The 19394-nt window shown below is 46.9% G+C and overlaps 39 non-coding genes across 39 annotated transcripts; all 39 read left to right on the forward strand.

The window, feature by feature from the left end:
* The first annotated feature begins 507 nt into the window (after nucleotides 1-507).
* trnal-uag (transfer RNA leucine (anticodon UAG)) lies at nucleotides 508-589 on the forward strand. Its single transcript has one exon. It is a non-coding gene; the product is annotated as a tRNA-Leu (tRNA).
* A 492-nt stretch (nucleotides 590-1081) lies between these two features.
* On the forward strand, nucleotides 1082-1163 carry trnal-aag (transfer RNA leucine (anticodon AAG)). The gene has a single exon. It is a non-coding gene; the product is annotated as a tRNA-Leu (tRNA).
* A 218-nt stretch (nucleotides 1164-1381) lies between these two features.
* trnav-uac (transfer RNA valine (anticodon UAC)) lies at nucleotides 1382-1463 on the forward strand. Its single transcript has one exon. It is a non-coding gene; the product is annotated as a tRNA-Val (tRNA).
* Nucleotides 1464-2254: 791 nt separating this feature from the next.
* On the forward strand, nucleotides 2255-2336 carry trnal-uag (transfer RNA leucine (anticodon UAG)). Its single transcript has one exon. It is a non-coding gene; the product is annotated as a tRNA-Leu (tRNA).
* A 492-nt stretch (nucleotides 2337-2828) lies between these two features.
* On the forward strand, nucleotides 2829-2910 carry trnal-aag (transfer RNA leucine (anticodon AAG)). The gene has a single exon. It is a non-coding gene; the product is annotated as a tRNA-Leu (tRNA).
* Nucleotides 2911-3128: 218 nt separating this feature from the next.
* trnal-uag (transfer RNA leucine (anticodon UAG)) lies at nucleotides 3129-3210 on the forward strand. Its single transcript has one exon. It is a non-coding gene; the product is annotated as a tRNA-Leu (tRNA).
* A 492-nt stretch (nucleotides 3211-3702) lies between these two features.
* On the forward strand, nucleotides 3703-3784 carry trnal-aag (transfer RNA leucine (anticodon AAG)). The gene has a single exon. It is a non-coding gene; the product is annotated as a tRNA-Leu (tRNA).
* A 218-nt stretch (nucleotides 3785-4002) lies between these two features.
* On the forward strand, nucleotides 4003-4084 carry trnav-uac (transfer RNA valine (anticodon UAC)). Its single transcript has one exon. It is a non-coding gene; the product is annotated as a tRNA-Val (tRNA).
* A 791-nt stretch (nucleotides 4085-4875) lies between these two features.
* trnal-uag (transfer RNA leucine (anticodon UAG)) lies at nucleotides 4876-4957 on the forward strand. Its single transcript has one exon. It is a non-coding gene; the product is annotated as a tRNA-Leu (tRNA).
* A 492-nt stretch (nucleotides 4958-5449) lies between these two features.
* trnal-aag (transfer RNA leucine (anticodon AAG)) lies at nucleotides 5450-5531 on the forward strand. The gene has a single exon. It is a non-coding gene; the product is annotated as a tRNA-Leu (tRNA).
* Nucleotides 5532-5749: 218 nt separating this feature from the next.
* On the forward strand, nucleotides 5750-5831 carry trnav-uac (transfer RNA valine (anticodon UAC)). The gene has a single exon. It is a non-coding gene; the product is annotated as a tRNA-Val (tRNA).
* Nucleotides 5832-6622: 791 nt separating this feature from the next.
* Nucleotides 6623-6704, forward strand: trnal-uag (transfer RNA leucine (anticodon UAG)). Its single transcript has one exon. It is a non-coding gene; the product is annotated as a tRNA-Leu (tRNA).
* Nucleotides 6705-7196: 492 nt separating this feature from the next.
* trnal-aag (transfer RNA leucine (anticodon AAG)) lies at nucleotides 7197-7278 on the forward strand. The gene has a single exon. It is a non-coding gene; the product is annotated as a tRNA-Leu (tRNA).
* Nucleotides 7279-7496: 218 nt separating this feature from the next.
* trnal-uag (transfer RNA leucine (anticodon UAG)) lies at nucleotides 7497-7578 on the forward strand. The gene has a single exon. It is a non-coding gene; the product is annotated as a tRNA-Leu (tRNA).
* A 492-nt stretch (nucleotides 7579-8070) lies between these two features.
* On the forward strand, nucleotides 8071-8152 carry trnal-aag (transfer RNA leucine (anticodon AAG)). Its single transcript has one exon. It is a non-coding gene; the product is annotated as a tRNA-Leu (tRNA).
* A 218-nt stretch (nucleotides 8153-8370) lies between these two features.
* On the forward strand, nucleotides 8371-8452 carry trnal-uag (transfer RNA leucine (anticodon UAG)). The gene has a single exon. It is a non-coding gene; the product is annotated as a tRNA-Leu (tRNA).
* Nucleotides 8453-8944: 492 nt separating this feature from the next.
* trnal-aag (transfer RNA leucine (anticodon AAG)) lies at nucleotides 8945-9026 on the forward strand. Its single transcript has one exon. It is a non-coding gene; the product is annotated as a tRNA-Leu (tRNA).
* Nucleotides 9027-9244: 218 nt separating this feature from the next.
* trnal-uag (transfer RNA leucine (anticodon UAG)) lies at nucleotides 9245-9326 on the forward strand. Its single transcript has one exon. It is a non-coding gene; the product is annotated as a tRNA-Leu (tRNA).
* Nucleotides 9327-9818: 492 nt separating this feature from the next.
* Nucleotides 9819-9900, forward strand: trnal-aag (transfer RNA leucine (anticodon AAG)). The gene has a single exon. It is a non-coding gene; the product is annotated as a tRNA-Leu (tRNA).
* Nucleotides 9901-10118: 218 nt separating this feature from the next.
* On the forward strand, nucleotides 10119-10200 carry trnal-uag (transfer RNA leucine (anticodon UAG)). Its single transcript has one exon. It is a non-coding gene; the product is annotated as a tRNA-Leu (tRNA).
* Nucleotides 10201-10692: 492 nt separating this feature from the next.
* trnal-aag (transfer RNA leucine (anticodon AAG)) lies at nucleotides 10693-10774 on the forward strand. Its single transcript has one exon. It is a non-coding gene; the product is annotated as a tRNA-Leu (tRNA).
* Nucleotides 10775-10992: 218 nt separating this feature from the next.
* On the forward strand, nucleotides 10993-11074 carry trnal-uag (transfer RNA leucine (anticodon UAG)). Its single transcript has one exon. It is a non-coding gene; the product is annotated as a tRNA-Leu (tRNA).
* Nucleotides 11075-11566: 492 nt separating this feature from the next.
* trnal-aag (transfer RNA leucine (anticodon AAG)) lies at nucleotides 11567-11648 on the forward strand. The gene has a single exon. It is a non-coding gene; the product is annotated as a tRNA-Leu (tRNA).
* Nucleotides 11649-11866: 218 nt separating this feature from the next.
* Nucleotides 11867-11948, forward strand: trnav-uac (transfer RNA valine (anticodon UAC)). The gene has a single exon. It is a non-coding gene; the product is annotated as a tRNA-Val (tRNA).
* A 791-nt stretch (nucleotides 11949-12739) lies between these two features.
* Nucleotides 12740-12821, forward strand: trnal-uag (transfer RNA leucine (anticodon UAG)). The gene has a single exon. It is a non-coding gene; the product is annotated as a tRNA-Leu (tRNA).
* Nucleotides 12822-13313: 492 nt separating this feature from the next.
* trnal-aag (transfer RNA leucine (anticodon AAG)) lies at nucleotides 13314-13395 on the forward strand. The gene has a single exon. It is a non-coding gene; the product is annotated as a tRNA-Leu (tRNA).
* A 218-nt stretch (nucleotides 13396-13613) lies between these two features.
* On the forward strand, nucleotides 13614-13695 carry trnal-uag (transfer RNA leucine (anticodon UAG)). The gene has a single exon. It is a non-coding gene; the product is annotated as a tRNA-Leu (tRNA).
* Nucleotides 13696-14187: 492 nt separating this feature from the next.
* trnal-aag (transfer RNA leucine (anticodon AAG)) lies at nucleotides 14188-14269 on the forward strand. Its single transcript has one exon. It is a non-coding gene; the product is annotated as a tRNA-Leu (tRNA).
* Nucleotides 14270-14487: 218 nt separating this feature from the next.
* Nucleotides 14488-14570, forward strand: trnal-uag (transfer RNA leucine (anticodon UAG)). Its single transcript has one exon. It is a non-coding gene; the product is annotated as a tRNA-Leu (tRNA).
* Nucleotides 14571-15062: 492 nt separating this feature from the next.
* On the forward strand, nucleotides 15063-15144 carry trnal-aag (transfer RNA leucine (anticodon AAG)). The gene has a single exon. It is a non-coding gene; the product is annotated as a tRNA-Leu (tRNA).
* Nucleotides 15145-15362: 218 nt separating this feature from the next.
* Nucleotides 15363-15444, forward strand: trnal-uag (transfer RNA leucine (anticodon UAG)). The gene has a single exon. It is a non-coding gene; the product is annotated as a tRNA-Leu (tRNA).
* Nucleotides 15445-15933: 489 nt separating this feature from the next.
* On the forward strand, nucleotides 15934-16015 carry trnal-aag (transfer RNA leucine (anticodon AAG)). Its single transcript has one exon. It is a non-coding gene; the product is annotated as a tRNA-Leu (tRNA).
* Nucleotides 16016-16233: 218 nt separating this feature from the next.
* On the forward strand, nucleotides 16234-16315 carry trnal-uag (transfer RNA leucine (anticodon UAG)). Its single transcript has one exon. It is a non-coding gene; the product is annotated as a tRNA-Leu (tRNA).
* Nucleotides 16316-16807: 492 nt separating this feature from the next.
* Nucleotides 16808-16889, forward strand: trnal-aag (transfer RNA leucine (anticodon AAG)). Its single transcript has one exon. It is a non-coding gene; the product is annotated as a tRNA-Leu (tRNA).
* Nucleotides 16890-17107: 218 nt separating this feature from the next.
* trnal-uag (transfer RNA leucine (anticodon UAG)) lies at nucleotides 17108-17189 on the forward strand. Its single transcript has one exon. It is a non-coding gene; the product is annotated as a tRNA-Leu (tRNA).
* A 492-nt stretch (nucleotides 17190-17681) lies between these two features.
* On the forward strand, nucleotides 17682-17763 carry trnal-aag (transfer RNA leucine (anticodon AAG)). The gene has a single exon. It is a non-coding gene; the product is annotated as a tRNA-Leu (tRNA).
* Nucleotides 17764-17981: 218 nt separating this feature from the next.
* Nucleotides 17982-18063, forward strand: trnal-uag (transfer RNA leucine (anticodon UAG)). Its single transcript has one exon. It is a non-coding gene; the product is annotated as a tRNA-Leu (tRNA).
* Nucleotides 18064-18554: 491 nt separating this feature from the next.
* trnal-aag (transfer RNA leucine (anticodon AAG)) lies at nucleotides 18555-18636 on the forward strand. The gene has a single exon. It is a non-coding gene; the product is annotated as a tRNA-Leu (tRNA).
* A 218-nt stretch (nucleotides 18637-18854) lies between these two features.
* Nucleotides 18855-18936, forward strand: trnal-uag (transfer RNA leucine (anticodon UAG)). The gene has a single exon. It is a non-coding gene; the product is annotated as a tRNA-Leu (tRNA).
* The last annotated feature ends 458 nt before the right edge of the window (nucleotides 18937-19394 follow it).

Consider the following 19394-nt stretch of genomic DNA (forward strand, 5'->3'; position numbering starts at 1 on the left):
AGGTGTGTTTGATTAGAGATGGAATTGCAATCTGCAGATAGGGAGGCCTCCAGGAGTGTAACTGCGTACCCCTGCATTTATGAGGTCTTTTAATCTGTGGAGGAGCTCCTCCAAGGCACATGGAATGTCAACTGACTGACTTGTGGCCAAGTGCGACATTAAATTAAAATAAGAAGGCGAAAATGGCCCAGGGAAGGCACTCTCGCATCTAGTGTGGCCGAGCGGTCTAAGGCGCTTGATTAAGGCTCCAGTCTCTTCGGGGGCGTGGGTTCGAATCCCACCGCTGCCAAGGAACACTTTTGGAAGGCTCTTGTGGCTGCTATGCCTGAGCATGACGACTGGAGAAGTGACACTGCATGCTCCCAGTCTCTTCCAAAACCAGCCACTTTTGCTTTCCTGAGCCTTACTCGACAGTCTTCAGGGCCTTACAATGAAGGTCCGCACCCAACATTTTCTCCTATTCTAGAAAAATGGGCAGAAAAAGGCCCCCGAAAGAAACAGCAGTGGGGTAGTGTGGCCGAGGGGTCTAAGGCGCTGGATTTAGGCTCCAGTCTCTTCAGGGGCGTGGGTTTGAATCCCACCACTGCCAGCATTGGTTTTAAAGAGAGCAATACACCTTAAGTGTGCTGCAAAACTGTGTAGCAGGAAATCTGCACCCTGTTGAATCAGGGACAACCAAAAATTACAATTGTAGTAATTTCAGTTTAAAAATGAGTTGGAATCTAATAATAACATAGTCTTTAATCATAGAAGCAGCCGATTTGACTCAAGATTTTTTGGAAAATTGACAACTACCTGACGATTTTGAGTTTAACTTCAGCACAGCTAGCTCCCATTTTGGAGTAAGGCCCAATGGCTTTGATTAGATGATTCAGGTGTGTTTGATTAGAGATGGAATTGCAATCTACAGATAGGGAGGCCTCCAGGAGTGTAACTGCGTACCCCTGCATTTATGAGGTCTTTTAATCTGTGGAGGAGCTCCTCCAAGGCACATGGAATGTCAACTGACTGACTTGTGGCCAAGTGCGACATTAAATTAAAATTAGAAGGCGAAAATGGCCCAGGGAAGGCACTCTCGCATGGTAGCGTGGCCGAGCGGTCTAAGGCGCTGGATTAAGGCTCCAGTCTCTTCGGGGGCGTGGGTTTGAATCCCACCGCTGCCAAGGAACACTTTTGGAAGGCTCTTGTGGCTGCTATGCCTGAGCAAGACGACTGGAGAAGTGACACTGCATGCTCCCAGTCTCTTCCAAAACCAGCCACTTTTGCTTTTCTGAGCCTTACTCGACAGGCTTCAGGGCCTCACAATGAAGGTCCGCACCCAACATTTTCTCCTATTCTAGAAAAATGGGCAGAAAAAGGCCCCCGAAAGAAACAGCAGTGGGGTAGTGTCACCGAGGGGTCTAAGGCGCTGGATTTACGCTCCAGTCTCTTCGGGGGCGTGGGTTCGAATCCCACCACTGCCAGCATTGATTTTAAAGAGGGCAATACACCTTAAGTGTGCTGCAAAACTGTGTAGCAGGAAATCTGCACCCTGTTGAATCAGGGACAACCAAAAATTACAATTGTAGTAATTTCAGTTTAAAAATGAGTTGGAATCTAATAATAACATAGTCTTTAATCATAGAAGCAGCCGATTTGACTCAAGATTTTTTGGAAAATTGACAACTACCTGACGATTTTGAGTTTAACTTCAGCACAGCTAGCTGCCATTTTGGAGTAAGGCCCAATGGCTTTGATTAGATGATTCAGGTGTGTTTGATTAGAGATGGAATTGCAATCTGCAGATAGGGAGGCCTCCAGGAGTGTAACTGCGTACCCCTGCATTTATGAGGTCTTTTAATCTGTGGAGGAGCTCCTCCAAGGCATATGGAATGTCAACTGACTGACTTGTGGCCAAGTGCGACATTAAATTAAAATAAGAAGGCGAAAATGGCCCAGGGAAGGCACTCTCGCATCTAGTGTGGCCGAGCGGTCTAAGGCGCTGGATTAAGGCTCCAGTCTCTTCGGGGGCGTGGGTTCGAATCCCTCCGCTGCCAAGGAACACTTTTGGAAGGCTCTTGTGGCTGCTATGCCTGAGCATGACGACTGGAGAAGTGACACAGCATGCTCCCAGTCTCTTCCAAAACCAGCCACTTTTGCTTTCCTGAGCCTTACTCGACAGGCTTCAGGGCCTTACAATGAAGGTCCGCACCCAACATTTTCTCCTATTCTAGAAAAATGGGCAGAAAAAGGCCCCCGAAAGAAACAGCAGTGGGGTAGTGTGGCCGAGGGGTCTAAGGCGCTGGATTTAGGCTCCAGTCTCTTCGGGGGCGTGGGTTCGAATCCCACCACTGCCAGCATTGGTTTTAAAGAGAGCAATACACCTTAAGTGTGCTGCAAAACTGTGTAGCAGGAAATCTGCACCCTGTTGAATCAGGGACAACCAAAAATTACAATTGTAGTAATTTCAGTTTAAAAATGAGTTGGAATCTAATAATAACATAGTCTTTAATCATAGAAGCAGCCGATTTGACTCAAGATTTTTTGGAAAATTGACAACTACCTGACGATTTTGAGTTTAACTTCAGCACAGCTAGCTGCCATTTTGGAGTAAGGCCCAATGGCTTTGATTAGATTATTCAGGTGTGTTTGATTAGAGATGGAATTGCAATCTGCAGATAGGGAGGCCTCCAGGAGTGTAACTGCGTACCCCTGCATTTATGAGGTCTTTTAATTTGTGGAGGAGCTCCTCCAAGGCACATGGAATGTCAACTGACTGACTTGTGGCCAAGTGCGACATTAAATTAAAATAAGAAGGCGAAAATGGCCCAGGGAAGGCACTCTCGCATGGTAGCGTGGCCGAGCGGTCTAAGGCGCTGGATTAAGGCTCCAGTCTCTTCGGGGGCGTGGGTTCGAATCCCACCGCTGCCAAGGAACACTTTTGGAAGGCTCTTGTGGCTGCTATGCCTGAGCATGACGACTGGAGAAGTGACACTGCATGCTCCCAGTCTCTTCCAAAACCAGCCACTTTTGCTTTCCTGAGCCTTACTCGACAGGCTTCAGGGCCTCACAATGAAGGTCCGCACCCAACATTTTCTCCTATTCTAGAAAAATGGGCAGAAAAAGGCCCCCGAAAGAAACAGCAGTGGGGTAGTGTGGCCGAGGGGTCTAAGGCGCTGGATTTAGGCTCCAGTCTCTTCGGGGGCGTGGGTTCGAATCCCACCACTGCCAGCATTGATTTTAAAGAGGGCAATACACCTTAAGTGTGCTGCAAAACTGTGTAGCAGGAAATCTGCACCCTGTTGAATCAGGGATAACCAAAAATTACAATTGTAGTAATTTCAATTTAAAAATGAGTTGGAATCTAATAATAACATAGTCTTTAATCATAGAAGCAGCCGATTTGACTCAAGATTTTTTGGAAAATTGACAACTACCTCACGATTTTGAGTTTAACTTCAGCATAGCTAGCTGCCATTTTGGAGTAAGGCCCAATGGCTTTGATTAGATGATTCAGGTGTGTTTGATTAGCAATGGAATTGCAATCTGCAGATATGGAGGCCTCCAGGAGTGTAACTGTGTACCCCTGCATTTATGAGGTCTTTTAATCTGTGGAGGAGTTCCTCCAAGGCACGTGGAATGTCAACTGACTGACTTGTGGCCAAGTGCGACATTAAATTAAAATAAGAAGGCGAAAATGGCCCAGGGAAGGAACTCTCGCATGGTAGCGTGGCAGAGCGGTCTAAGGCGCTGGATTAAGGCTCCAGTCTCTTCGGGGGCGTGGGTTCGAATCCCACCGCTGCCAAGGAACACTTTTGGAAGGCTCTTGTGGCTGCTATGCCTGAGCAAGACGACTGGAGAAGTGACACTGCATGCTCCCAGTCTCTTCCAAAACCAGCCACTTTTGCTTTTCTGAGCCTTACTCGACAGGCTTCAGGGCCTCACAATGAAGGTCCGCACCCAACATTTTCTCCTATTCTAGAAAAATGGGCAGAAAAAGGCTCCCGAAAGAAACAGCAGTGGGGTAGTGTGACCGAGGGGTCTAAGGCGCTGGATTTACGCTCCAGTCTCTTCGGGGGCGTGGGTTCGAATCCCACCACTGCCAGCATTGATTTTAAAGAGGGCAATACACCTTAAGTGTGCTGCAAAACTGTGTAGCAGGAAATCTGCACCCTGTTGAATCAGGGACAACCAAAAATTACAATTGTAGTAATTTCAGTTTAAAAATGAGTTGGAATCTAATAATAACATAGTCTTTAATCATAGAAGCAGCCGATTTGACTCAAGATTTTTTGGAAAATTGACAACTACCTGACGATTTTGAGTTTAACTTCAGCACAGCTAGCTGCCATTTTGGAGTAAGGCCCAATGGCTTTGATTAGATGATTCAGGTGTGTTTGATTAGAGATGGAATTGCAATCTGCAGATAGGGAGGCCTCCAGGAGTGTAACTGCGTACCCCTGCATTTATGAGGTCTTTTAATCTGTGGAGGAGCTCCTCCAAGGCACATGGAATGTCAACTGACTGACTTGTGGCCAAGTGCGACATTAAATTAAAATAAGAAGGCGAAAATGGCCCAGGGAAGGCACTCTCGCATCTAGTGTGGCCGAGCGGTCTAAGGCGCTTGATTAAGGCTCCAGTCTCTTCGGGGGCGTGGGTTCGAATCCCACCGCTGCCAAGGAACACTTTTGGAAGGCTCTTGTGGCTGCTATGCCTGAGCATGACGACTGGAGAAGTGACACTGCATGCTCCCAGTCTCTTCCAAAACCAGCCACTTTTGCTTTCCTGAGCCTTACTCGACAGTCTTCAGGGCCTTACAATGAAGGTCCGCACCCAACATTTTCTCCTATTCTAGAAAAATGGGCAGAAAAAGGCCCCCGAAAGAAACAGCAGTGGGGTAGTGTGGCTGAGGGGTCTAAGGCGCTGGATTTAGGCTCCAGTCTCTTCAGGGGCGTGGGTTTGAATCCCACCACTGCCAGCATTGGTTTTAAAGAGAGCAATACACCTTAAGTGTGCTGCAAAACTGTGTAGCAGGAAATCTGCACCCTGTTGAATCAGGGACAACCAAAAATTACAATTGTAGTAATTTCAGTTTAAAAATGAGTTGGAATCTAATAATAACATAGTCTTTAATCATAGAAGCAGCCGATTTGACTCAAGATTTTTTGGAAAATTGACAACTACCTGACGATTTTGAGTTTAACTTCAGCACAGCTAGCTCCCATTTTGGAGTAAGGCCCAATGGCTTTGATTAGATGATTCAGGTGTGTTTGATTAGAGATGGAATTGCAATCTACAGATAGGGAGGCCTCCAGGAGTGTAACTGCGTACCCCTGCATTTATGAGGTCTTTTAATTTGTGGAGGAGCTCCTCCAAGGCACATGGAATGTCAACTGACTGACTTGTGGCCAAGTGCGACATTAAATTAAAATAAGAAGGCGAAAATGGCCCAGGGAAGGCACTCTCGCATGGTAGCGTGGCCGAGCGGTCTAAGGCGCTGGATTAAGGCTCCAGTCTCTTCGGGGGCGTGGGTTTGAATCCCACCGCTGCCAAGGAACACTTTTGGAAGGCTCTTGTGGCTGCTATGCCTGAGCAAGACGACTGGAGAAGTGACACTGCATGCTCCCAGTCTCTTCCAAAACCAGCCACTTTTGCTTTTCTGAGCCTTACTCGACAGGCTTCAGGGCCTCACAATGAAGGTCCGCACCCAACATTTTCTCCTATTCTAGAAAAATGGGCAGAAAAAGGCCCCCGAAAGAAACAGCAGTGGGGTAGTGTCACCGAGGGGTCTAAGGCGCTGGATTTACGCTCCAGTCTCTTCGGGGGCGTGGGTTCGAATCCCACCACTGCCAGCATTGATTTTAAAGAGGGCAATACACCTTAAGTGTGCTGCAAAACTGTGTAGCAGGAAATCTGCACCCTGTTGAATCAGGGACAACCAAAAATTACAATTGTAGTAATTTCAGTTTAAAAATGAGTTGGAATCTAATAATAACATAGTCTTTAATCATAGAAGCAGCCGATTTGACTCAAGATTTTTTGGAAAATTGACAACTACCTGACGATTTTGAGTTTAACTTCAGCACAGCTAGCTGCCATTTTGGAGTAAGGCCCAATGGCTTTGATTAGATGATTCAGGTGTGTTTGATTAGAGATGGAATTGCAATCTGCAGATAGGGAGGCCTCCAGGAGTGTAACTGCGTACCCCTGCATTTATGAGGTCTTTTAATCTGTGGAGGAGCTCCTCCAAGGCATATGGAATGTCAACTGACTGACTTGTGGCCAAGTGCGACATTAAATTAAAATAAGAAGGCGAAAATGGCCCAGGGAAGGCACTCTCGCATCTAGTGTGGCCGAGGGGTCTAAGGCGCTGGATTAAGGCTCCAGTCTCTTCGGGGGCGTGGGTTCGAATCCCTCCGCTGCCAAGGATCACTTTTGGAAGGCTCTTGTGGCTGCTATGCCTGAGCATGACGACTGGAGAAGTGACACTGCATGCTCCCAGTCTCTTCCAAAACCAGCCACTTTTGCTTTCCTGAGCCTTACTCGACAGGCTTCAGGGCCTTACAATGAAGGTCCGCACCCAACATTTTCTCCTATTCTAGAAAAATGGGCAGAAAAAGGCCCCCGAAAGAAACAGCAGTGGGGTAGTGTGGCCGAGGGGTCTAAGGCGCTGGATTTAGGCTCCAGTCTCTTCGGGGGCGTGGGTTCGAATCCCACCACTGCCAGCATTGGTTTTAAAGAGAGCAATACACCTTAAGTGTGCTGCAAAACTGTGTAGCAGGAAATCTGCACCCTGTTGAATCAGGGACAACCAAAAATTACAATTGTAGTAATTTCAGTTTAAAAATGAGTTGGAATCTAATAATAACATAGTCTTTAATCATAGAAGCAGCCGATTTGACTCAAGATTTTTTGGAAAATTGACAACTACCTGACGATATTGAGTTTAACTTCAGCACAGCTAGCTCCCATTTTGGAGTAAGGCCCAATGGCTTTGATTAGATGATTCAGGTGTGTTTGATTAGAGATGGAATTGCAATCTGCAGATAGGGAGGCCTCCAGGAGTGTAACTGCGTACCCCTGCATTTATGAGGTCTTTTAATCTGTGGAGGAGCTCCTCCAAGGCACATGGAATGTCAACTGACTGACTTGTGGCCAAGTGCGACATTAAATTAAAATAAGAAGGCGAAAATGGCCCAGGGAAGGCGCTCTCGCATGGTAGCGTGGCCGAGCGGTCTAAGGCGCTGGATTAAGGCTCCAGTCTCTTCGGGGGCGTGGGTTCGAATCCCACCGCTGCCAAGGAACACTTTTGGAAGGCTCTTGTGGCTGCTATGCCTGAGCATGACGACTGGAGAAGTGACACTGCATGCTCCCAGTCTCTTCCAAAACCAGCCACTTTTGCTTTCCTGAGCCTTACTCGACAGGCTTCAGGGCCTCACAATGAAGGTCCGCACCCAACATTTTCTCCTATTCTAGAAAAATGGGCAGAAAAAGCCCTCCGAAAGAAACAGCAGTGGGGTAGTGTGGCCGAGGGGTCTAAGGCGCTGGATTTAGGCTCCAGTCTCTTCGGGGGCGTGGGTTCGAATCCCACCACTGCCAGCATTGATTTTAAAGAGGGCAATACACCTTAAGTGTGCTGCAAAACTGTGTAGCAGGAAATCTGCACCCTGTTGAATCAGGGACAACCAAAAATTACAATTGTAGTAATTTCAGTTTAAAAATGAGTTGGAATCTAATAATAACATAGTCTTTAATCATAGAAGCAGCCGATTTGATTCAAGATTTTTTGGAAAATTGACAACTACCTGACGATTTTGAGTTTAACTTCAGCACAGCTAGCTGCCATTTTGGAGTAAGGCCCAATGGCTTTGATTTGATGATTCAGGTGTGTTTGATTAGAGATGGAATTGCAATCTGCAGATAGGGAGGCCTCCAGGAGTGTAACTGCGTACCCCTGCATTTATGAGGTCTTTTAATCTGTGGAGGAGCTCCTCCAAGGCACATGGAATGTCAACTGACTGACTTGTGGCCAAGTGCGACATTAAATTAAAATAAGAAGGCGAAAATGGCCCAGGGAAGGCACTCTCGCATGGTAGCGTGGCCGAGCGGTCTAAGGCGCTGGATTAAGGCTCCAGTCTCTTCCGGGGCGTGGGTTCGAATCCCACCGCTGCCAAGGAACACTTTTGGAAGGCTCTTGTGGCTGCTATGCCTGAGCATGACGACTGGAGAAGTGACACTGCATGCTCCCAGTCTCTTCCAAAACCAGCCACTTTTGCTTTCCTGAGCCTTACTCGACAGGCTTCAGGGCCTCACAATGAAGGTCCGCACCCAACATTTTCTCCTATTCTAGAAAAATGGGCAGAAAAAGGCCCCCGAAAGAAACAGCAGTGGGGTAGTGTGGCCGAGGGGTCTAAGGCGCTGGATTTAGGCTCCAGTCTCTTCGGGGGCGTGGGTTCGAATCCCACCACTGCCAGCATTGGTTTTAAAGAGGGCAATACACCTTAAGTGTGCTGCAAAACTGTGTAGCAGGAAATCTGCACCCTGTTGAATCAGGGACAACCAAAAATTACAATTGTAGTAATTTCAGTTTAAAAATGAGTTGGAATCTAATAATAACATAGTCTTTAATCATAGAAGCAGCCGATTTGACTCAAGATTTTTTGGAAAATTGACAACTACCTCACGATTTTGAGTTTAACTTCAGCACAGCTAGCTGCCATTTTGGAGTAAGGCCCAATGGCTTTGATTAGATAATTCAGGTGTGTTTGATTAGAGATGGAATTGCAATCTGCAGATAGGGAGGCCTCCAGGAGTGTAACTGCGTACCCCTGCATTTATGAGGTCTTTTAATTTGTGGAGGAGCTCCTCCAAGGCACATGGAATGTCAACTGACTGACTTGTGGCCAAGTGCGACATTAAATTAAAATAAGAAGGCGAAAATGGCCCAGGGAAGGCACTCTCGCATGGTAGCGTGGCCGAGCGGTCTAAGGCGCTGGATTAAGGCTCCAGTCTCTTTGGGGGCGTGGGTTCGAATCCCACCGCTGCCAAGGAACACTTTTGGAAGGCTCTTGTGGCTGCTGTGCCTGAGCAAGACGACTGGAGAAGTGACACTGCATGCTCCCAGTCTCTTCCAAAACCAGCCACTTTTGCTTTCCTGAGCCTTACTCGACAGGCTTCAGGGCCTCACAATGAAGGTCCGCACCCAACATTTTCTCCTATTCTAGAAAAATGGGCAGAAAAAGGCCCCCAAAAGAAACAGCAGTGGGGTAGTGTGGCCGAGGGGTCTAAGGCGCTGGATTTAGGCTCCAGCCTCTTCGGGGGCGTGGGTTCGAATCCCACCACTGCCAGCATTGATTTTAAAGAGGGCAATACACCTTAAGTGTGCTGCAAAACTGTGTAGCAGGAAATCTGCACCCTGTTGAATCAGGGATAACCAAAAATTATAATTGTAGTAATTTCAATTTAAAAATGAGTTGGAATCTAATAATAACATAGTCTTAAATCATAGAAGCAGCCGATTTGACTCAAGATTTTTTGGAAAATTGACAACTACCTCACGATTTTGAGTTTAACTTCAGCATAGCTAGCTGCCATTTTGGAGTAAGGCCCAATGGCTTTGATTAGATGATTCAGGTGTGTTTGATTAGCGATGGAATTGCAATCTGCAGATATGGAGGCCTCCAGGAGTGTAACTGTGTACCCCTGCATTTATGAGGTCTTTTAATCTGTGGAGGAGTTCCTCCAAGGCACGTGGATTGTCAACTGACTGACTTGTGGCCAAGTGCGACATTAAATTAAAATAAGAAGGCGAAAATGGCCCAGGGAAGGAACTCTCGCATGGTAGCGTGGCCGAGCGGTCTAAGGCGCTGGATTAAGGCTCCAGTCTCTTCGGGGGCGTGGGTTCGAATCCCACCGCTGCCAAGGAACACTTTTGGAAGGCTCTTGTGGCTGCTATGCCTGAGCAAGACGACTGGAGAAGTGACACTGCATGCTCCCAGTCTCTTCCAAAACCAGCCACTTTTGCTTTTCTGAGCCTTACTCGACAGGCTTCAGGGCCTCACAATGAAGGTCCGCACCCAACATTTTCTCCTATTCTAGAAAAATGGGCAGAAAAAGGCCCCCGAAAGAAACAGCAGTGGGGTAGTGTGGCCGAGGGGTCTAAGGCGCTGGATTTAGGCTCCAGTCTCTTCGGGGGCGTGGGTTCGAATCCCACCACTGCCAGCATTGGTTTTAAAGAGGGCAATACACCTTAAGTGTGCTGCAAAACTGTGTAGCAGGAAATCTGCACCCTGTTGAATCAGGGACAACCAAAAATTACAATTGTAGTAATTTCAGTTTAAAAATGAGTTGGAATCTAATAATAACATAGTCTTTAATCATAGAAGCAGCCGATTTGACTCAAGATTTTTTGGAAAATTGACAACTACCTCACGATTTTGAGTTTAACTTCAGCACAGCTAGCTGCCATTTTGGAGTAAGGCCCAATGGCTTTGATTAGATAATTCAGGTGTGTTTGATTAGAGATGGAATTGCAATCTGCAGATAGGGAGGCCTCCAGGAGTGTAACTGCGTACCCCTGCATTTATGAGTTCTTTTAATTTGTGGAGGAGCTCCTCCAAGGCACATGGAATGTCAACTGACTGACTTGTGGCCAAGTGCGACATTAAATTAAAATAAGAAGGCGAAAATGGCCCAGGGAAGGCACTCTCGCATGGTAGCGTGGCCGAGCGGTCTAAGGCGCTGGATTAAGGCTCCAGTCTCTTCGGGGGCGTGGGTTCGAATCCCACTGCTGCCAAGGAACACTTTTGGAAGGCTCTTGTGGCTGCTGTGCCTGAGCATGGCGACTGGAGAAGTGACACTGCATGCTCCCAGTCTCTTCCAAAACCAGCCACTTTTGCTTTCCTGAGCCTTACTCGACAGGCTTCAGGGCCTCACAATGAAGGTCCGCACCCAACATTTTCTCCTATTCTAGAAAAATGGGCAGAAAAAGGCCCCCGAAAGAAACAGCAGTGGGGTAGTGTGGCCGAGGGGTCTAAGGCGCTGGATTTAGGCTCCAGTCTCTTCGGGGGCGTGGGTTCGAATCCCACCACTGCCAGCATTGATTTTAAAGAGGGCAATACACCTTAAGTGTGCTGCAAAACTGTGTAGCAGGAAATCTGCACCCTGTTGAATCAGGGATAACCAAAAATTACAATTGTAGTAATTTCAATTTAAAAATGAGTTGGAATCTAATAATAACATAGTCTTTAATCATAGAAGCAGCTGATTTGACTCAAGATTTTTTGGAAAATTGACAACTACCTCACGATTTTGAGTTTAACTTCAGCATAGCTAGCTGCCATTTTGGAGTAAGGCCCAATGGCTTTGATTAGATGATTCAGGTGTGTTTGATTAGAGATGGAATTGCAATCTGCAGATATGGAGGCCTCCAGGAGTGTAACTGTGTACCCCTGCATTTATGAGGTCTTTTAATCTGTGGAGGAGTTCCTCCAAGGCACGTGGAATGTCAACTGACTGACTTGTGGCCAAGTGCGACATTAAATTAAAATAAGAAGGCGAAAATGGCCCAGGGAAGGAACTCTCGCATGGTAGCGTGGCCGAGCGGTCTAAGGCGCTGGATTAAGGCTCCAGTCTCTTCGGGGGTGTGGGTTCGAATCCCACCGCTGCCAAGGAACACTTTTGGAAGGCTCTTGTGGCTGCTATGCCTGAGCAAGACGACTGGAGAAGTGACACTGCATGCTCCCAGTCTCTTCCAAAACCAGCCACTTTTGCTTTTCTGAGCCTTACTCGACAGGCTTCAGGGCCTCACAATGAAGGTCCGCACCCAACATTTTCTCCTATTCTAGAAAAATGGGTAGAAAAAGGCCCCCGAAAGAAACAGCAGTGGGGTAGTGTGACCGAGGGGTCTAAGGCGCTGGATTTACGCTCCAGTCTCTTCGGGGGCGTGGGTTCGAATCCCACCACTGCCAGCATTGATTTTAAAGAGGGCAATACACCTTAAGTGTGCTGCAAAACTGTGTAGCAGGAAATCTGCACCCTGTTGAATCAGGGACAACCAAAAATTACAATTGTAGTCATTTCAGTTTAAAAATGAGTTGGAATCTAATAATAACATAGTCTTTAATCATAGAAGCAGCCGATTTGACTCAAGATTTTTTGGAAAATTGACAACTACCTGACGATTTTGAGTTTAACTTCAGCACAGCTAGCTCCCATTTTGGAGTAAGGCCCAATGGCTTTGATTAGATGATTCAGGTGTGTTTGATTAGAGATGGAATTGCAATCTGCAGATAGGGAGGCCTCCAGGAGTGTAACTGCGTACCCCTGCATTTATGAGGTCTTTTAATCTGTGGAGGAGCTCCTCCAAGGCACATGGAATGTCAACTGACTGACTTGTGGCCAAGTGCGACATTAAATTAAAATAAGAAGGCGAAAATGGCCCAGGGAAGGCACTCTCGCATCTAGTGTGGCCGAGCGGTCTAAGGCGCTGGATTAAGGCTCCAGTCTCTTCGGGGGCGTGGGTTCGAATCCCACCGCTGCCAAGGAACACTTTTGGAAGGCTCTTGTGGCTGCTATGCCTGAGCATGACGACTGGAGAAGTGACACTGCATGCTCCCAGTCTCTTCCAAAACCAGCCACTTTTGCTTTCCTGAGCCTTACTCGACAGGCTTCAGGGCCTTACAATGAAGGTCCGCACCCAACATTTTCTCCTATTCTAGAAAAATGGGCAGAAAAAGGCCCCCGAAAGAAACAGCAGTGGGGTAGTGTGGCCGAGGGGTCTAAGGCGCTGGATTTAGGCTCCAGTCTCTTCGGGGGCGTGGGTTCGAATCCCACCACTGCCAGCATTGGTTTTAAAGAGAACAATACACCTTAAGTGTGCTGCAAAACTGTGTAGCAGGAAATCTGCACCCTGTTGAATCAGGGACAACCAAAAATTACAATTGTAGTAATTTCAGTTTAAAAATGAGTTGGAATCTAATAATAACATACTCTTTAATCATAGAAGCAGCCGATTTGACTCAAGATTTTTTGGAAAATTGACAACTACCTGACGATTTTGAGTTTAACTTCAGCACAGCTAGCTCCCATTTTGGAGTAAGGCCCAATGGCTTTGATTAGATGATTCAGGTGTGTTTGATTAGAGATGGAATTGCAATCTGCAGATAGGGAGGCCTCCAGGAGTGTAACTGCGTACCCCTGCATTTATGAGGTCTTTTAATCTGTGGAGGAGCTCCTCCAAGGCACATGGAATGTCAACTGACTGACTTGTGGCCAAGTGCGACATTAAATTAAAATAAGAAGGTGAAAATGGCCCAGGGAAGGCACTCTCGCATGGTAGCGTGGCCGAGCGGTCTAAGGCGCTGGATTAAGGCTCTAGTCTCTTTGGGGGCGTGGGTTCGAATCCCACCGCTGCCAAGGAACACTTTTGGAAGGCTCTTGTGGCTGCTATGCCTGAGCAAGACGACTGGAGAAGTGACACTGCATGCTCCCAGTCTTTTCCAAAACCAGCCACTTTTGCTTTCCTGAGCCTTACTCGACAGGCTTCAGGGCATCACAATGAAGGTCCGCACCCAACATTTTCTCCTTTTCTAGAAAAATGGGCAGAAAAAGGCCCCCGAAAGAAACAGCAGTGGGGTAGTGTGGCCGAAGGGTCTAAGGCGCTGGATTTAGGCTCCAGTCTCTTCGGGGGCGTGGGTTCGAATCCCACCACTGCCAGCATTGATTTTAAAGAGGGCAATACACCTTAAGTGTGCTGCAAAACTGTGTAGCAGGAAATCTGCACCCTGTTGAATCAGGGACAACCAAAAATTACAATTGTAGTAATTTCAGTTTAAAAATGAGTTGGAATCTAATAATAACATAGTCTTTAATCATAGAAGCAGCCGATTTGACTCAAAATTTTTTGGAAAATTGACAACTACCTCACGATTTTGAGTTTAACTTCAGCACAGCTAGCTGCCATTTTGGAGTAAGGCCCAATGGCTTTGATTAGATGATTCAGGTGTGTTTGATTAGAGATGGAATTGCAATCTGCAGATAGGGAGGCCTCCAGGAGTGTAACTGCGTACCCCTGCATTTATGAGGTCTTTTAATCTGTGGAGGAGCTCCTCCAAGGCACATGGAATGTCAACTGACTGACTTGTGGCCAAGTGCGACATTAAATTAAAATAAGAAGGCGAAAATGGCCCAGGGAAGGCACTCTTGCATGGTAGCGTGGCCGAGCGGTCTAAGGCGCTGGATTAAGGCTCCAGTCTCTTTGGGGGCGTGGGTTCGAATCCCACCGCTGCCAAGGAACACTTTTGGAAGGCTCTTGTGGCTGCTATGCCTGAGCAAGACGACTGGAGAAGTGACACTGCATGCTCCCAGTCTCTTCCAAAACCAGCCACTTTTGCTTTCCTGAGCCTTACTCGACAGGCTTCAGGGCATCACAATGAAGGTCCGCACCCAACATTTTCTCCTTTTCTAGAAAAATGGGCAGAAAAAGGCCCCCGAAAGAAACAGCAGTGGGGTAGTGTGGCCGAGGGGTCTAAGGCGCTGGATTTAGGCTCCAGTCTCTTTCGGGGGCGTGGGCTCGAATCCCACCACTGCCAGCATTGATTTTAAAGAGGGCAATACACCTTAAGTGTGCTGCAAAACTGTGTAGCAGGAAATCTGCACCCTGTTGAATCAGGGACAACCAAAAATTACAATTGTAGTAATTTCAGTTTAAAAATGAGTTGGAATCTAATAATAACATAGTCTTTAATCATAGAAGCAGCCGATTTGACTCAAAATTTTTTGGAAAATTGACAACTACCTGACGATTTTGAGTTTAACTTCAGCACAGCTAGCTGCCATTTTGGAGTAAGGCCCAATGGCTTTGATTAGATGATTCAGGTGTGTTTGATTAGAGATGGAATTGCAATCTGCAGATAGGGAGGCCTCCAGGAGTGTAACTGCGTACCCCTGCATTTATGAGGTCTTTTAATCTGTGGAGGAGCTCCTCCAAGGCACATGGAATGTCAACTGACTGACTTGTGGCCAAGTGCGACATTAAATTAAAATAAGAAGGCGAAAATGGCCCAGGGAAGGCGCTCTCGCATGGTAGCGTGGCCGAGCGGTCTAAGGCGCTGGATTAAGGCTCCAGTCTCTTCAGGGGCGTGGGTTCGAATCCCACCGCTGCCAAGGAACACTTTTGGAAGGCTCTTGTGGCTGCTATGCCTGAGCATGACGACTGGAGAAGTGACACTGCATGCTCCCAGTCTCTTCCAAAACCAGCCACTTTTGCTTTCCTGAGCCTTACTCGACAGGCTTCAGGGCCTCACAATGAAGGTCCGCACCCAACATTTTCTCCTATTCTAGAAAAATGGGCAGAAAAAGCCCTCCGAAAGAAACAGCAGTGGGGTAGTGTGGCCGAGGGGTCTAAGGCGCTGGATTTAGGCTCCAGTCTCTTCGGGGGCGTGGGTTCGAATCCCACCACTGCCAGCATTGATTTTAAAGAGGGCAATACACCTTAAGTGTGCTGCAAAACTGTGTAGCAGGAAATCTGCACCCTGTTGAATCAGGGACAACCAAAAATTACAATTGTAGTAATTTCAGTTTAAAAATGAGTTGGAATCTAATAATAACAATCTTTAATCATAGAAGCAGCCGATTTGACTCAAAATTTTTTGGAAAATTGACAACTACCTCACGATTTTGAGTTTAACTTCAGCACAGCTAGCTGCCATTTTGGAGTAAGGCCCAATGGCTTTGATTAGATGATTCAGGTGTGTTTGATTAGAGATGGAATTGCAATCTGCAGATAGGGAGGCCTCCAGGAGTGTAACTGCGTACCCCTGCATTTATGAGGTCTTTTAATCTGTGGAGGAGCTCCTCCAAGGCACATGGAATGTCAACTGACTGACTTGTGGCCAAGTGCGACATTAAATTAAAATAAGAAGGTGAAAATGGCCCAGGGAAGGCACTCTGCATGGTAGCGTGGCCGAGCGGTCTAAGGCGCTGGATTAAGGCTCCAGTCTCTTCGGGGGCGTGGGTTCGAATCCCACCGCTGCCAAGGAACACTTTTGGAAGGCTCTTGTGGCTGCTATGCCTGAGCAAGACGACTGGAGAAGTGACACTGCATGCTCCAAGTCTCTTCCAAAACCAGCCACTTTTGCTTTCCTGAGCCTTACTCGACAGGCTTCAGGGCATCACAATGAAGGTCCGCACCCAACATTTTCTCCTTTTCTAGAAAAATTGGCAGAAAAAGGCCCCCGAAAGAAACAGCAGTGGGGTAGTGTGGCCGAGGGGTCTAAGGCGCTGGATTTAGGCTCCAGTCTCTTTGGGGGCGTGGGTTCGAATCCCACCACTGCCAGCATTGATTTTAAAGAGGGCAATACACCTTAAGTGTGCTGCAAAACTGTGTAGCAGGAAATCTGCACCCTGTTGAATCAGGGACAACCAAAAATTACAATTGTAGTAATTTCAGTTTAAAAATGATTTGGAATCTAATAATAACATAGTCTTTAATCATAGAAGCAGCCGATTTGACTCAAAATTTTTTGGAAAATTGACAACTACCTCACGATTTTGAGTTTAACTTCAGCACAGCTAGCTGCCATTTTGGAGTAAGGCCCAATGGCTTTGATTAGATGATTCAGGTGTGTTTGATTAGAGATGGAATTGCAATCTGCAGATAGGGAGGCCTCCAGGAGTGTAACTGCGTACCCCTGCATTTATGAGGTCTTTTAATCTGTGGAGGAGCTTCTCCAAGGCACATGGAATGTCAACTGACTGACTTGTGGCCAAGTGCGACATTAAATTAAAATAAGAAGGCGAAAATGGCCCAGGGAAGGCACTTTCGCATGGTAGCGTGGCCGAGCGGTCTAAGGCACTGGATTAAGGCTCCAGTCTCTTTGAGGGCGTGGGTTCGAATCCCACCGCTGCCAAGGAACACTTTTGGAAGGCTCTTGTGGCTGCTATGCCTGAGCATGACGACTGGAGAAGTGACACTGCATGCTCCCAGTCTCTTCCAAAACCAGACACTTTTGCTTTCCTGAGCCTTTCTCGACAGGCTTCAGGGCCTCACAATGAAGGTCCGCACCCAACATTTTCTCCTATTCTAGAAAAATGGGCAGAAAAAGGCCCCCGAAAGAAACAGCAGTGGGGTAGTGTGGCCGAGGGGTCTAAGGCGCTGGATTTAGGCTCCAGTCTCTTCGGGGGCGTGGGTTCGAATCCCACCACTGCCAGCATTGGTTTTAAAGAGAACAATACACCTTAAGTGTGCTGCAAAACTGTGTAGCAGGAAATCTGCACCCTGTTGAATCAGGGACAACCAAAAATTACAATTGTAGTAATTTCAGTTTAAAAATGAGTTGGAATCTAATAATAACATAGTCTTTAATCATAGAAGCAGCCGATTTGACTCAAAAAATTTTGGAAAATTGACAACTACCTCACGATTTTGAGTTTAACTTCAGCACAGCTAGCTGCCATTTTGGAGTAAGGCCCAATGGCTTTGATTAGATGATTCAGGTGTGTTTGATTAGAGATGGAATTGCAATCTGCAGATAGGGAGGCCTCCAGGAGTGTAACTGCGTACCCCTGCATTTATGAGGTCTTTTAATCTGTGGAGGAGCTCCTCCAAGGCACATGGAATGTCAACTGACTGACTTGTGGCCAAGTGCGACATTAAATTAAAATAAGAAGGCGAAAATGGCCCAGGGAAGGCACTCTCGCATGGTAGCGTGGCCGAGCGGTCTAAGGCGCTGGATTAAGTCTCCAGTCTCTTCGGGGGTGTGGGTTCGAATCCCACCGCTGCCAAGGAACACTTTTGGAAGGCTCTTGTTGCTGCTATGCCTGAGCATGACGACTGGAGAAGTGACACTGCATGCTCCCAGTCTCTTCCAAAACCAGCCACTTTTGCTTTCCTGAGCCTTACTCGACAGGCTTCAGGGCCTCACAATGAAGGTCCGCACCCAACATTTTCTCCTATTCTAGAAAAATGGGCAGAAAAAGGCCCCCGAAAGAAACAGCAGTGGGGTAGTGTGGCCGAGGGGTCTAAGGCGCTGGATTTAGGCTCCAGTCTCTTCGGGGGCGTGGGTTCGAATCCCACCACTGCCAGCATTGATTTTAAAGAGGGCAATACACCTTAAGTGTGCTGCAAAACTGTGTAGCAGGAAATCTGCACCCTGTTGAATCAGGGACAACCAAAAATTACAATTGTAGTAATTTCAGTTTAAAAATGAGTTGGAATCTAATAATAACATAGTCTTTAATCATAGAAGCAGCCGATTTGACTCAAGATTTTTTGGAAAATTGACAACTACCTGACGATTTTGAGTTTAACTTCAGCACAGCTAGCTGCCATTTTGGAGTAAGGCCCAATGGCTTTGATTAGATGATTCAGGTGTGTTTGATTAGAGATGGAATTGCAATCTGCAGATAGGGAGGCCTCCAGGAGTGTAACTGCGTACCCCTGCATTTATGAGGTCTTTTAATCTGTGGAGGAGCTCCTCCAAGGCACATGGAATGTCAACTGACTGACTTGTGGCCAAGTGCGACATTAAATTAAAATAAGAAGGTGAAAATGGCCCAGGGAAGGCACTCTGCATGGTAGCGTGGCCGAGCGGTCTAAGGCGCTGGATTAAGGCTCCAGTCTCTTCGGCGGCGTGGGTTCGAATCCCACCGCTGCCAAGGAACACTTTTGGAAGGCTCTTGTGGCTGCTATGCCTGAGCAAGACGACTGGAGAAGTGACACTGCATGCTCCCAGTCTCTTCCAAAACCAGCCACTTTTGCTTTCCTGAGCCTTACTCGACAGGCTTCAGGGCATCACAATGAAGGTCCGCACCCAACATTTTCTCCTTTTCTAGAAAAATGGGCAGAAAAAGGCCCCCGAAAGAAACAGCAGTGGGGTAGTGTGGCCGAGGGGTCTAAGGCGCTGGATTTAGGCTCCAGTCTCTTCGGGGGCGTGGGTTCGAATCCCACCACTGCCAGCATTGATTTTAAAGAGGGCAATACACCTTAAGTGTGCTGCAAAACTGTGTAGCAGGAAATCTGCACCCTGTTGAATCAGGGACAACCAAAAATTACAATTGTAGTAATTTCAGTTTAAAAATGATTTGGAATCTAATAATAACATAGTCTTTAATCATAGAAGCAGCCGATTTGACTCAAAATTTTTTTGGAAAATTGACAACTACCTCACGATTTTGAGTTTAACTTCAGCACAGCTAGCTGCCATTTTGGAGTAAGGCCCAATGGCTTTGATTAGATGATTCAGGTGTGTTTGATTAGAGATGGAATTGCAATCTGCAGATAGGGAGGCCTCCAGGAGTGTAACTGCGTACCCCTGCATTTATGAGGTCTTTTAATCTGTGGAGGAGCTCCTCCAAGGCACATGGAATGTCAACTGACTGACTTGTGGCCAAGTGCGACATTAAATTAAAATAAG

The sequence above is a fragment of the Pseudorasbora parva genome, chromosome 21 (genome assembly GCF_024679245.1).
Source record: "Pseudorasbora parva isolate DD20220531a chromosome 21, ASM2467924v1, whole genome shotgun sequence".
In the NCBI taxonomy this organism is placed as follows: domain Eukaryota; kingdom Metazoa; phylum Chordata; class Actinopteri; order Cypriniformes; family Gobionidae; genus Pseudorasbora; species Pseudorasbora parva.